Source organism: Natrix helvetica, assembly GCF_964273705.1.
Source record: "Natrix helvetica genome assembly, chromosome: 2".
Lineage (NCBI taxonomy): Eukaryota > Metazoa > Chordata > Lepidosauria > Squamata > Natricidae > Natrix > Natrix helvetica.
This window is the reverse complement of record NC_138552.1, coordinates 44,223,234-44,236,373: the sequence shown is the minus strand read 5'-3', so window position 1 is coordinate 44,236,373 and position 13,140 is coordinate 44,223,234. Positions and strand designations below refer to the sequence as shown.

The 13,140-nt window shown below is 39.1% G+C and overlaps 1 protein-coding gene across 7 annotated transcripts in view; it reads left to right on the top strand.

Moving 5' to 3' along the window:
- Positions 1-13,140, top strand: part of LOC309386236 (uncharacterized protein) — a 138,387-nt gene that overhangs the window by 102,409 nt on the left and 22,838 nt on the right. The gene's annotated exons all lie outside the window — the stretch shown is intronic.

Sequence of the window (13,140 nt, the reverse complement as noted above, 5' to 3'; positions counted from 1 at the left end):
AAGCAGGCACTTCACTTTGGATTGATTTTGAGACTGTGATTTAGTTCAAATCTGAACTTGAATATCTTTAACTCCTGCTGATTATAACAGGAAATCAGGAAATTAGTACAATTTTTCTGTTTGACAGGTTTTGTACCATCAGGTTGATGTTGACTCTTACCCACCACATTAAGAATTCCCAGCCTGATCCTTCAATGGTTGACCACTGCTTCTATAATTGAGCATATCCTTTCCCCTCCACATTTTTTAAAATCTAAGGTTATAATTACAATAGTAAAAATACAAACTAAATAAGGTTAGAAAAAAGAAAAAAAATACATAAAGAAGTGACTTACAACCTTCATCACAACAGTATAAACAATTTTAGTATTCACCTCCTTTTCACCTCCTTTTAAATTACAATAAATGATATTTTATTTCCATACCCCTTCTCTTATCTGTAAACATATCCATAACACATTGTCATTTCAGTGCTGGTATCAGCAAAAGTCCATTAAGGGTTATCAGATTTTATTCATTTTATCTTTGAGCAAATAAACCAACTTTGTATCTTTTCCTTTTACTTCTAACAAGCTTAATCTTTTCAAGTTTATTAAAATAATATCATAGATTTTCAGAAGATTCTTCAAAGTTTCTTTTGTAAATCCAATATAGAAAGATTATCCAGGTCACTCTCTTAATGTCAGGGTTCCAAGTAACACCCCTAATGACAGAAGACGTTGAGGCTTGAATTTCGTCAAAGTTCCATTTTATTAGAGATGTCATATTGGCACATCTGGGAAAACCCAAAAGCTTCCAGGTTTTCCCCACCCAAATGAAAGTTCAAGTCCCTAACATGGTCTATTCAGGCACCATCCCAACTGGAGATGTCTGTCTACATGTCCATCACATGGTCCAATCAGGCACCATCTCAACTGGAGTTGCCCCCCTCCCCCGTCACACCACTCCAGGTGCAGGGCAAGATGTCCTTGACTCTCTGAGAAAGGAATGCTGTTTTAACTATATATCTCCCATACTCCATATAATCCCCTATCCCATTTCCCCACATCATTAAATGTGGCAGGCCTGAAGGCCCAATGCAAAAGATGGCTTCCAGGCCTGACACTTGGCTTATTATTTGTATGTCACTTTTAATTATTAAAACAGCATACAGTTTATTTTGTACATCCAGTGCCTCTTCTTCTATGTCATTCTTGTATCCTTTTATTATTTTAACATTTATATGGCATCTTATTCAATCTTTGTTTGGAGCAGCATATAGGTTTGATAATAAATAAATAAATAAATAAATAAATAAATAAATAAATAAATAAATAAATAAATAAATAAATAAATAAATAAATAAATAAATAAATAAATAAATAAATAAATAAATAAATAAATAAATAAATAAATAAATAAATAAATAAATAAATAAATAAATAAATAAATAAATAAATAAATAAATAAATAAATAAATAAATAAATAAATAAATACATCTGTCCTTTGTAAATCCAAATTTCTGTGGAGTCCCTGTGTTGTCAGATAAAAGCTCTTCTTCTTTCATAACATTGTTTAGACATAGTTTATCCATAGAGGCAGGTATTACTGTTGACGTTAGTATTAACTTTTGACTTCATTTTCAAAAGTGTCTTTCAATATTTCCAGTGTCAGAATATTTTGTGCCATTCCATACCTTATTCAAGGTTATGTGTTCTTCTTTAATTGAAATATTTACTTCCTATAAGTTTCCAATGTTTAAAATCTTATTTTAAAAAAATCAAAACAAAAAGCATTTTCCCATGGGAATGATTCTTTATAATTAATTACCAAATCTTATTTAAAATTTATCTAGTTCTTACAAGCCCCATTTGTGGCTTTCTGAAATAAAAGATTTAATCAGCATGTTATTGTTTATTTCAAGGTTTTTTTTAAGACCTTAAAACTTTTTTTTTCATCAAGGATTGAAGGCAAATGCACCTGATACTTTCAAGCTTGTGCATCCAAAGGTTTCTAATAGCTGAAAAGTAATTGAGAAGCAATTTCCAAAAATGATTGAAAAAGACGTATGAAAACTTACTGTCAAGGACTGTAATTGAGTCTGTCCAACGTGCAGCTAGTTGTCCTCTTCTTTTTTCTTTCAATTTCAGGACTAAAGATTCCTCTAGAGAGTTACAGGCTTTCATGTAGTATGTCCAAAATAGGATAATTTGTACCCTGTGAGTACTCTAGAGTCATTTATTTAATGATTTATGTGTTTGTTTTCTTGGATATCCATGATATTCTCAAGAGTTTTCTTTAACACTAAAGGCCAAAAACATCAGCTGGTTCTTCAAAATTCAACTGTCACTTCCATAGAGTGACACAACTAATATCCTGGTTTGCATATTCTGATCTTTGTAGGTGTGGACACTTCATGGTCTTTAAATATCTCTTCAAGGCCTTCATGGTTGTTCTATCAAGTGCTAGTCTGCAGTGTGTTTCTTGTCTGCTGTTTTTTTTAAAAAAAACATTAATGGTTGATTCTAAAAGTCAGAAACTATCCACCATTTTATCTTCATTTTCAGTTGTAAGGCTTGTTGTGGTACTTGTCAAAATTATCTCCGTCTTTGTATTCAAACTTAGTCCCATGCTTTCACCATGCTCCTTGACTTTCATTACCAGATCATGCTGGACAATTGATACAAAAGTATTTTAACTGGCATAGTGCACATTATTAATGTTCCTTGTCCAATTTTTAAAATATGCATATTTCCCCAATCTAACTTAGTTCAATATATATTTCACATATAGGTTGAATAAGCATCAGAAGTAAAGCATTGTATTACTCCTTTGCTAACATGAAGACATCTTTGATCTTTTTTGCAACAGTTATTATCTGTTCATTGGCATCCTTTATTGTGATTAGTTAATGGTATATCTCAGTATAATTGTATACTGATCCTAGGTTGCATTTAATGCAACCCAAAATTCAGTTAATGTGTGACTAGTGCATCCATATTCAGGCTGATGCATTCACAGTTGTTGTAGTTTTAGATGCTGCTCATCTTTGAGCAGTCAACCATTTGCTTCAGTGATCATTAGAACTTGTGACAGTATTGAAAATGTGTGATACTTATAACCACTTTTTATAGTTGTAGCCCTTGCAGTGTCCCTGAGGTTACATGAACACAATGCATGTGCTTGTTGATCGGCTCCAGTGGTGGGGTGCAAGCAGTATGCTCCGGTACGGGCGTCCCGGAGCCAGCCCGGAGCACCGGATACTGTTCCAGTATGGTGTTCCGGAGGGCCCTCCCGCCCGCCCGACCTCCTTACCGGAGTTTAAAGATTTCAGTGCTTCTGCGCAGGCACATGGAGTGTACAGTGCCTGCATGATGTTCCATGGAGCAGCTGGAATGTCACGGAGCATTGCAGAGCCACTTGAACACATGCGTGTGCTGTGCGTCCATGAGGATGCCACTGGCCCCATTCAAACTGTACAGGTTGGAACGGGATTTGCAACCCACCACTGATCGGCTCCCATTATGTCATTGCTGCATCCCACAATCATGTGGTTGTCATTTGCTACCTCCACTGCCAGTTTCTGACAAGCAAAGACAATGGTGAAGCTGGGAGGAGAGCAATAGCACAGGCTTATATACCACTTCACAGTGCTTTAGAGCTCTTTCTAAGCAGTTTACAGAGTCAACATATTGCCCCCAACAATCTGGATCCTCATTTTAATCACCTCAGAACGATGGAAGGCAAGTCAACCTTGAGTCTGGTGAGATTCGAACTGCCAAACTGCTGGCAGCCAGTGATCAGCAGAAGTAGCCTGCAGTACTGCACTCTAACCACTGCACCACCACGGCTCTTTAGGATGTTGAGCACATGATGTCACACTTAAGGATATCACAGGATTCGCTTAATGATGGCAACTGGAAGTGCTGGAATTGCTGTTGCTATTTGGTCCTGTTGATTGATGTTGTACTTTATGATTGTGTCATTTAGTGACAGAAGTTACAGTCCCAATTACTGTAGTTAAGTGAAGGCTACCTGAAGATCAAACTTTGATGAACTGAAAGGCATAAAAGTGTTCATAGCAATGCTGCAATAGGATTGACTGCATCTTTGCTGTTATAATTGACCTCACTCTTTCTACCAATAAATCTAGCAAATTTGATTCCTGTATACCCATCTGGTGATAGCCATTTATACAACCACTATGCCGGTTGTTTGAAGCCTGTATTGCAATGAAGACATAATTGGATTGGCAGACATTAGTAGTTATTCTCTTGGGTCATTCAATGTTCTAGGTCAGTGGTTCTCAACCTTTTCTTCACCATAGGCACCATTTAAATACTTTTTGTCACCACAGAACATGGTCACAGACCCTGAAGACTCAACTCAAGATGTAAATAGTAATATTTCTTCAAGCCTTTGGAGTCCCCCTGTGACATCATGGTGGGGTCTGTGGACCACAGGTTGAGAACCACTGTCCTAGGCCAGCTTTATTTTTCTCCTTAAAATATCTAATTTTGGCATTCTAGTCTCTAACCACCAATAGCAATTTTGTTTATATGTTCTGACAATTTCAAATATAATTTGATCATAAAACTCATCAAATACCTCTTGTTATGCATGAGTGATTGGAACATAATCTTAGAAATCATCAAATTAAAGGGTTGTCTGCAAAGTATAATTAATGTTATTTGATTATTATAGCCTTATAGCCAAGTATTGTTCTTGCTTTACTCTTCCCTACTATGAAAGCAATGGTGTATCTTTTTTTGTTTTTCATGTCCTGAATAGTAAATAGTGTGATCTTCTGACTGAAAATGTCTAATTCCTGTTATCTCAATTTACTGATGTCAATGTTTAGTCAATTTATTCCATCTTTCATGGTTAAGCTTTTTAGTGTTTATGTTTCTTACATTCCATGTTCTAATTCCACTCTAATTATGTCTTAGCACCTTCAGATCCTTCTGTGCTTGCATGTCAACATCAGCAACTAGATATCCTGAAGGCATTAATTTAACCAGGTCATAAATGCCATTAGTATTCTGAAATATTCTCAGCTCTTCCTCAGTAGCATATTGAGTGCTATCTGATCTGAAGGACCCATCATCTGGCACTATATCGTTAATCATTTTATATTTTCTATCCATGTGGGCTTACAGTAAAAATACAAAAGTGGTTTACCATTGTCTTCTTCCACACAATATGAACGGATGCCTTTGAATTTGTCATTACATTATAATTATAGTAACACCTCAGGAGAGCTAGGTAATTTTTATTGCAAACTTAGTGAGGCAAAGTAAGCCATACAGTACAATGTGACAGCTAAAGGGTCATCTCTAAAAGGGCACCTATGAGAGAGATAGATCGAAATTCTATTACAGATAGTTGGGTTCTCTAAGGTACAAAGGGATATAAATATTCTATAGCTTGGCTTGATATTAGGCTGAAAAGGCTGTGGAATGATCCTATATGTTGATAATGTTCTCATTAAGCTGCATAACTTGGCTACATTGTAATATTTGCATGCAGTTATAATGTTGGAGACAGAATTGAATTGCTTAGGGTAATTTAGTATGGCTGTTAGATACTGCACACTTATTCAGGAATAAACTTCACAGAACACAGCTGTATCTGCTTATGCATAAGCAGGCAGAGGCTTAAAATGTATCTGTGTTTTACAATTCAGTCGTTCACTTTCCCCACTAAGTTAACTAGTTTTGTCATTTGATAAGGATAGTAAGTTACCGTAGTTTCCAGACAACATTTAACCTTGTTAAAGACATGAACACCATAAAATAACTGAAAATGTGTAGTAGCTGAATAAAATATAATTGAATCAGCATTTTTCCTTGCTTGTCAGTAAGAACTTTTTATGCGTATGAAAGAAAACAAAGATTTCACATTTTACTGAAACAGACATATCATGAGTTAAAAGTAAGACCCATGGAGCATATCACCTCACAAATTATGATTAAATTCTACCAATTATCTTAGCAATATCCATGATTCTAGGATGCCTAGCTAACTAGTCAACATGATCTATGGAGCCATAACTACCCAAGATTCAGACCCAAATGCCAAGGCAAATAAACACATCTGGAAAACTGCCCACTGGCAACACAAGACTAGCTTTGCCAAAATTAATGTTAGAGTTTTTTGGGCTACAGCTCCCTAACCATTAGCTAAGAGAGGAAATAAGGATGGCTTGGTACCTAAAAGGATGATAAAAAGACAGGAGATGTTTGTGAAGATGAAGATATGTTGGCTAAGAGGTAACTCTCCACACTGTTTATTGGTGAAGATTATAGTTGGAATAGAAAATATCGCCAAGTCAATGAAGATAAAAAGAGAGAAGCTTCTTTGGAAGTTAAACATTTCAAGGTGGAATGTACTTCCTGGCCAAAAAATAACAATGTGCAGATAATTAAAGGAAAAAGCTAGCAGGCCTGTGAAGGAAAAACTACAAAACAGACTTTAAAAACCATAAGCACATGATGCAACATATTGTAAATGACAGTGAACAGGAAAAGGAGGAGAAGAACTTCCACACAGTTTGCAGATAGCAAATCAGTTACCTTATCTCAGGAAACAGCTTGTTAATAATCTCTTAAATAGATATTTTATTACACTGTACAGGTCATAGAAGTATGCTTAAAATCTGAACAAAATGGTTTTGGTAGCATTACTTAAAACCTTGTTCTCTCCCCCCCCCCAGCTCCAACAACACCACCATCATCTACCACTGCAAAAAACCTTCTTCCTTCCATCCGTTCTACCCACCCACCTACCAACCAATTTCCTTCCTTTCCTTCCTCTTTAAATTCTATTTAAACATACAGAGACTCTCTCTTTCGCTCTCTCCGTTAAAGGCACCATGTAAGAAAGTGCCAGACTGTTCAGTTCTACTTCTGCTTTAGGCAGCTGGTGAATTTGGGGTAATCACCTTTTCTGTCCTAGGAAGAAGGAAATAGCAAACTACTTTTAAAAAGTTGCCAGCAAAACTTCAAGAACCAGTTGTCAGGAATCAAGGCTGACTCAAAAACTATCTACATATATACATTCTTCTGACAACAAAGAATAGGTTTTGCTTATTCAGTAGCCAGTAAAAATGTACACTAATTTTAGAACATTTAGTTAAAGCAAAGCTACCATATTTCAAATGTGAAAGTATTCTATGATTGTGTCCTGATTTTCTACTAATCAAAACTATAAGAATAAGAGATCCTCACACATATGGAAATAAATCAGGCAGGAAATACAGTCCTAGTTACAACAGTTCATTTAGTGACCCGTTCAAAGCTACATCAGCACTGAAAAAAGCGACATGACTGGTTTTCATACTTTTGACTGTTGCAGCACTCCCATAGTCACTTGATCAAAATTCAGATTTATTTATTTATTTATTTATTTATTTATTTATTTATTTATTTATTTATTTATTTATTTATTTATTTATTTATTTATTTATTTATTTATTTATTTATTTATTTATTTATTTATTTATTTATTTATTTATTTATTTATTTATTTATTTATTTATTTATTTATTTATTTATTTATTTATTTATTTATTTATTTATATTTGGTGCTTCTAGACCGCCCCGTCTCCCAGAAGGGACTCGGGGCGGTGTACAGTCCATAGAGAATATCACAAAATACAATAAAAAATTAAATATGTACAGTTTGGAGGAGGTTAAAATGCAATTAAAAGAACTGTACAAAGCTAATATAAATATAAATTTTTTTAAATCCCTAAAACAGACACAACAGATTAAAAAACCCCTAAGATCACCAGATAATAATACATTTGCCAGGAGGGACAGTTGTAATTATGCCAGGCCTGCTAATCGGAACAGGTGAGTCTTCAATTTTTGCCGGAAGGAGCGGAGGTCAGAAGTGGTTCTAATGTCGGGGGGAGGTCATTCCAGAGGGTTGGGCCCATCACAGAGAAGGCCCTACTCCTTGGTGTCGCCCGTTGGCATTGCCTAGTGGACGGCACCAGGAGAAGTCCCTCCCTGTGTGAGCGAATTGGCCACAGGGATGTATGTGGGAGGATGCGATCCCGCAAGTAACCAGGTCCCGTGCCATGGAGCGCTTTAAAGATGGTAATCAGCACCTTGAAACGCACCCGAAAAACCACAGGTAGCCAGTGCAGCTCGCGCAGGAGAGGTGTTACGTGGGAGTACCTCGTACTCCCCATCACAGCCCGCGCGGCTGCGTTCTGAACCAACTGCAGTCTCCGGGCGCGTCCCAAGGGCAGCCCCATGTAGAGAGCGTTGCAGTAATCCAGGCGGGACGTCACCAGCGCATGAGTGACCGTGCGTAGGGCATCCCGGTCCGGTGGGGGGCGCAATTGGCGCACCAGGCAAACCTGGTGGAACGCCCCCCTCGCCACGGCTGCCACATGGTCATCCATTGACAGCCGGGCATCAAGGAGGATGCCCAAATTGTGCGCCCGTTCCACAGGGGGCAATTGTTCGCCCCCTATGGCCAGCGATGGAATCAGCTGGCTGAACCGAGGTGCCGGTAGCCACAGCCACTCGGTCTTGGAGGGGTTGAGTTTAAGTCTGTTGTCCCCCATCCAGACCCCGACGGCCTCCAAGCACCGGGACATCACTTCGACAGCCTCATTGGGGTGGTTTGGGGTTGAAATATACAGCTGAGTATCATCAGCGTAGAGGTGATACTCAACCCCAAAACCACGGATGATCTCACCCAGCGGCTTCACATATGTGTTGAACAGGAGAGGCGAGAGGACCGACCCCTGTGGCACTCCACAAGTGAGTGGCCACGGGGTCGACCTCTGTCCCCCTGTCAACACACATTGCCTCCGGTCGGAGAGGTAGGAGCCGAACCACCGCAAAACGGTACCTCCGACTCCTATCCCCTCCAACCAGCGCAATAGGATACCATGGTCAATGGTATCAAAAGCCGCCGAGAGGTCTAATAGGACCAGGATAGAGGAACAACCTCTATCTCTGGCCCTCCAGAGATCATCAACCAACGCGACCAAGGCTGTCTCTGTGCTGTGCCTGGGTCGGAAACCGGACTGGCGTGAGTCTAGATACTCGGATTCGTCAAGGTGTTGTGGAAACTGCTGCGCCACCACATTCTCGACAACCTTCGCTAAAAACGGAAGGTTGGAGACTGGACGATAGTTAGCTAGCTCCATTGGGTCGAGTGTAGGCCTCTTAAGTAAGGGCCTCACCACCGCCTTCTTCAAGGCGGTTGGTAAGGATCCCTCACCCAATGAGGCATTCACCAGGCCCAGAAGCCAGCCTCCGGTCACCTCCCAAGATGCCAGTACCAACCAGGAGGGACACGGGTCCATTAAACATGTGGTGGGTCGCAGCCGTCCACGCAACCTATCCAAATCCTCGGGGGCAACAGAATCAAACTCCTCCCAGGATGGTCTCACAAGACTCGCTGTTGGCGGCCCGTCCGTTCCACCCGTCCGGTCCACTGAGGGGGGCCCATCCGCTCCGGATCTGAGCGACTGAGATGCTTATCAACTGACTCATATTTATAATGGTTGCAGTGTCCTGGGGTCATGTGACCAGCTTTGGCAAGCTTCCCACAAGCAAAGTCAGTGGAGAAGCCAGATTAATTTAACAACTAATTTAACTGCTGTGATTCACTTAACAACGGTTAGTAACTTAACAACTGCAGTGATTCATTTAACAACTGTGGCAAGAAAGTTTGTAAAATGGGGTAAAACTCACTTAACAAATGTGTCAGCACAATTGGGATCATAAATCAAGGGCTACCCTTATATATAAAATAACTATTGGATTCCTAAGGAAATGTTTTGCAAGAAAACTACAGTGATAAGGACTAGATCAGACAGTCACTGGGAAACAAGAGTGACTCAAAAGCATCCTTCCCTCACCAAAAAGTTTAGGATTAATGTTTTTAAAAACTCCTATATGTTGGGAAATTCTTGTCCAACATATACAACACAGTGATAGAATACTGAGTACGTAAATGAGGATTCACTTTTTAAAAAATACACACGACACAATTGCCCTTGGTATGCAGACTGTTTGTAAGCTGTGAAACGGCTAAAAAATGTACATGCAGCTGCACAGAAGGCAGTTACATTATCCACTACACTGGGTACATAGGTACCATCCAAGAGGATTACCAGATGAATGGGAGGAAGGGCATCTGTGAAATGTGAATGTTCATCAAATCCTGAATGGGCCAGGAGCACCCTCCCCCTCAAGAAATAAAAGGAATTTTAGCTTCAGCTGAGGAGCAAGAGGCAGGGTGAGCTTGGGCTTTTGTGTGCCACAGCTTGAACTGTGATTGAAGGTGACTCAGCAAGCACAAACATGGCAAATTGTTGTGTCAAAGATGAGCCACATGGAGTCTGAGGATTAGAGGCCACAAAGAGGCCAAACGGAGGCAGAGGATTAGGGCGTGAAAGACCCAAAAATCAGGGCAGTCAGGCAGATTCAAGATCCAGTGGTGTTTTCATAAACAGTGAAATGGCAGACATGAACAGTGGATTAGTCACCATGTGGCTCCAATTGTGGCAAGCCTCGAGATCATTTTTAATTGTTCACCTCAGCAACTTTATGATGTGTGGACTTTGACTCCCAGAATTCCTCAGTCTGCCAGACAGCATGCTGGCTGGGAATTCTGGCAGTTGAAATTTATCCATTGCGGGATAGATTTAATATTGCTGGGACAGAAACACTATTCTAGATTGAGAAGATTTAGGCCATTAAATCTGAAGTTCGTTAAGCCAGTGTCCATCAAAATGTTTCTAATTTAAACCATTAATAATTCTATCATCAAATAATTTGCAAATTAATCATAATTTTAAGGTGATGAAAATAAGATACACAAACATTTTAGTGTGCACTGTACAGATAGCAACTCTAACAAGATTTCTTTTCAATTTTCAGCTTTGAAGTTAGTCAGGTTTTAGTTAGGATTCATGTTCTGGAAATGCTACTCCTGAAAATATTGCAAAATATACTGAAAATACAATACAATACAATACAATACAATAGCAGAGTTGGAAGGGACCTTGGAGGTCTTCTAGTCCAACCCCCTGCCAAGGCAGGAAACCCTATACCATTTCAGGCAAATGGCTATCCAACATCTTCTTAAAGACTTCCAGTGTTGGGGCATTCACAACTTCTGGAGGCAAGCTGTTCCACTGATTAATTGTTCTAACTGTCAGGAAGTTTCTCCTCAGTTCTAAGTTGCTTCTCTCCTTGATTAGTTTCCACCCATTGCTTCTTGTTCTACGCTCAGGTGCCTTGGAAAATAGTTTGACTTCCTCTTCTTTGTGGCAACCCCTGAGATATTGGGACACTGCTAGGATGGCTTCCCTAGTCCTTCTTTCTATTAAACTAGACATACCCAGTTCTTGCAACCGTTCTTCATATGTTTTAGTCTCCAGTCCCCTAATCATCTTTGTTGCTCTTCTCTGCACTCTTTCTAGAGTCTCCACATCTTTTCTACATCGTGGTGACCAAAACTGAATGCAGTATTCCAAGTGTGGCCTTACCAAGGCATTATAAAGTGGTATTAACACTTCACGTGATCTTGATTCTATCCCTCTGTTGATGCAGCCTAGAACTGTGTTGGCTTTTTTGGCAGCTGCTGCACACTGCTGGCTCATATTTAAATGGTTGTCCACTAGGACTCCAAGATCCCTTTCACAATTACTACTGTTGAGAAAGGTACCACCTATACTGTACCTGTGCATTTCGTTTTTGTTGCCTAAATGTAGAACCTTACTTTTTTCACCATTGAATTTCATTTTGTTAGATAGTGCCCAATGTTCAAGTTTGTCAAGATCCTTCTGTATCTTTAGCCTATCTTCTGGAGTGTTGGCTATTTCTACCAGCTTGGTGTCATCTGCAAATTTGATGAGTTCCCCATTTATTCCCTCATCCAAATCATTGATGAAGATGTTGAAGAGTACTGGGCCCAAAACAGAGCCTTGGGGTACTCCACTGCATACTTCCCTCCATGTAGATGCAGTTCCATTGAGGACTACACAGTGAGTGCAGTTGGTCAGCCTGTTACGAATCCATCTGGTGGTGATGCTGTCTAACCCACATTCCTCTACTTTATCTAGTAATAGGTTATGGTCTATCTTATCAAATGCCTTACTGAAGTCCAAGTAAGCTATATCGACGGCATTCCTCTGGTCCACTAATTTTGTCACTTTGTCAAAGAATGTAATAAGATTAGTCTGGCATGATCTGTTTTTGACAAACCCATGTTGGCTTTTGGCTATTACTTTGTTTGCTTCTAGGTGTTTGCTAATTTGTTGCTTGATTATCTTTTCCAGAATCTTTCCTGGTATTGAGGTCAGGCTGATAGGTCTGTAGTTTCCTGGATCTGTTTTTTTCCCTTTTTTGAAGATGGGAAACACATCAGCTCTTTTCCAGTCCTCTGGTAGTTCCCCGGTGTTCCAGGATCTCTGAAAGATATAGTTCAGTGGTTTTGAGATCTCATCTGCCAGTTCCTTCAGAACCCTGGGATGTAATCCATCCGGTCCTGGTGATTTGAACTTGTCTAGGGTAGACAGGTGCTCACTTTACCATTTTCTTCCCAATCTCAACTTGTGTTCCTAATCTGATTTTTGTGGTGCTGTTTTTGATAGGTTGGACTGTTTTATCCCTTTGTGTAAAGACAGATACAAAACATGAGTTAAATAGTTTTGCTTTCTCCCTGTTGCTTGTCACCTTCTTGCCACTTTTTCCCAGCAATGGACCAATTGTTTCCTTAACTCTTTTCTTGTTTTTAACATGTTGGAAGAAGCTTTTTCTTGTTATTTTTTACTTTTGTATCACTAAGATTTAGGATTCAGCCTAAAGAGGTGTTTTGTGTCAGATGATACCTCAGAAAAGATTGGCAAGCACAATGAAATTCTGAAGCTACTAAAGAAGAAATAAAATGAACAGAAAATATATGATGTTGATTCCACATTTAGCATAGCTAGGAGCAAGATATAGGGCAAAGACTGTCTCTTTTGATCTACCAATTTTCTGTAGATCTCTATGAAATAAGTTCCAACAGTAAAGAATTTTTTTTTAAAAAAGCATTTCATTCTGACATACAGTTAGAAAAGTTCTTAGGCTTGCTGGAATTCAGTGATTAAGCATCACTGATCACACCTGAAAGGATCCTAA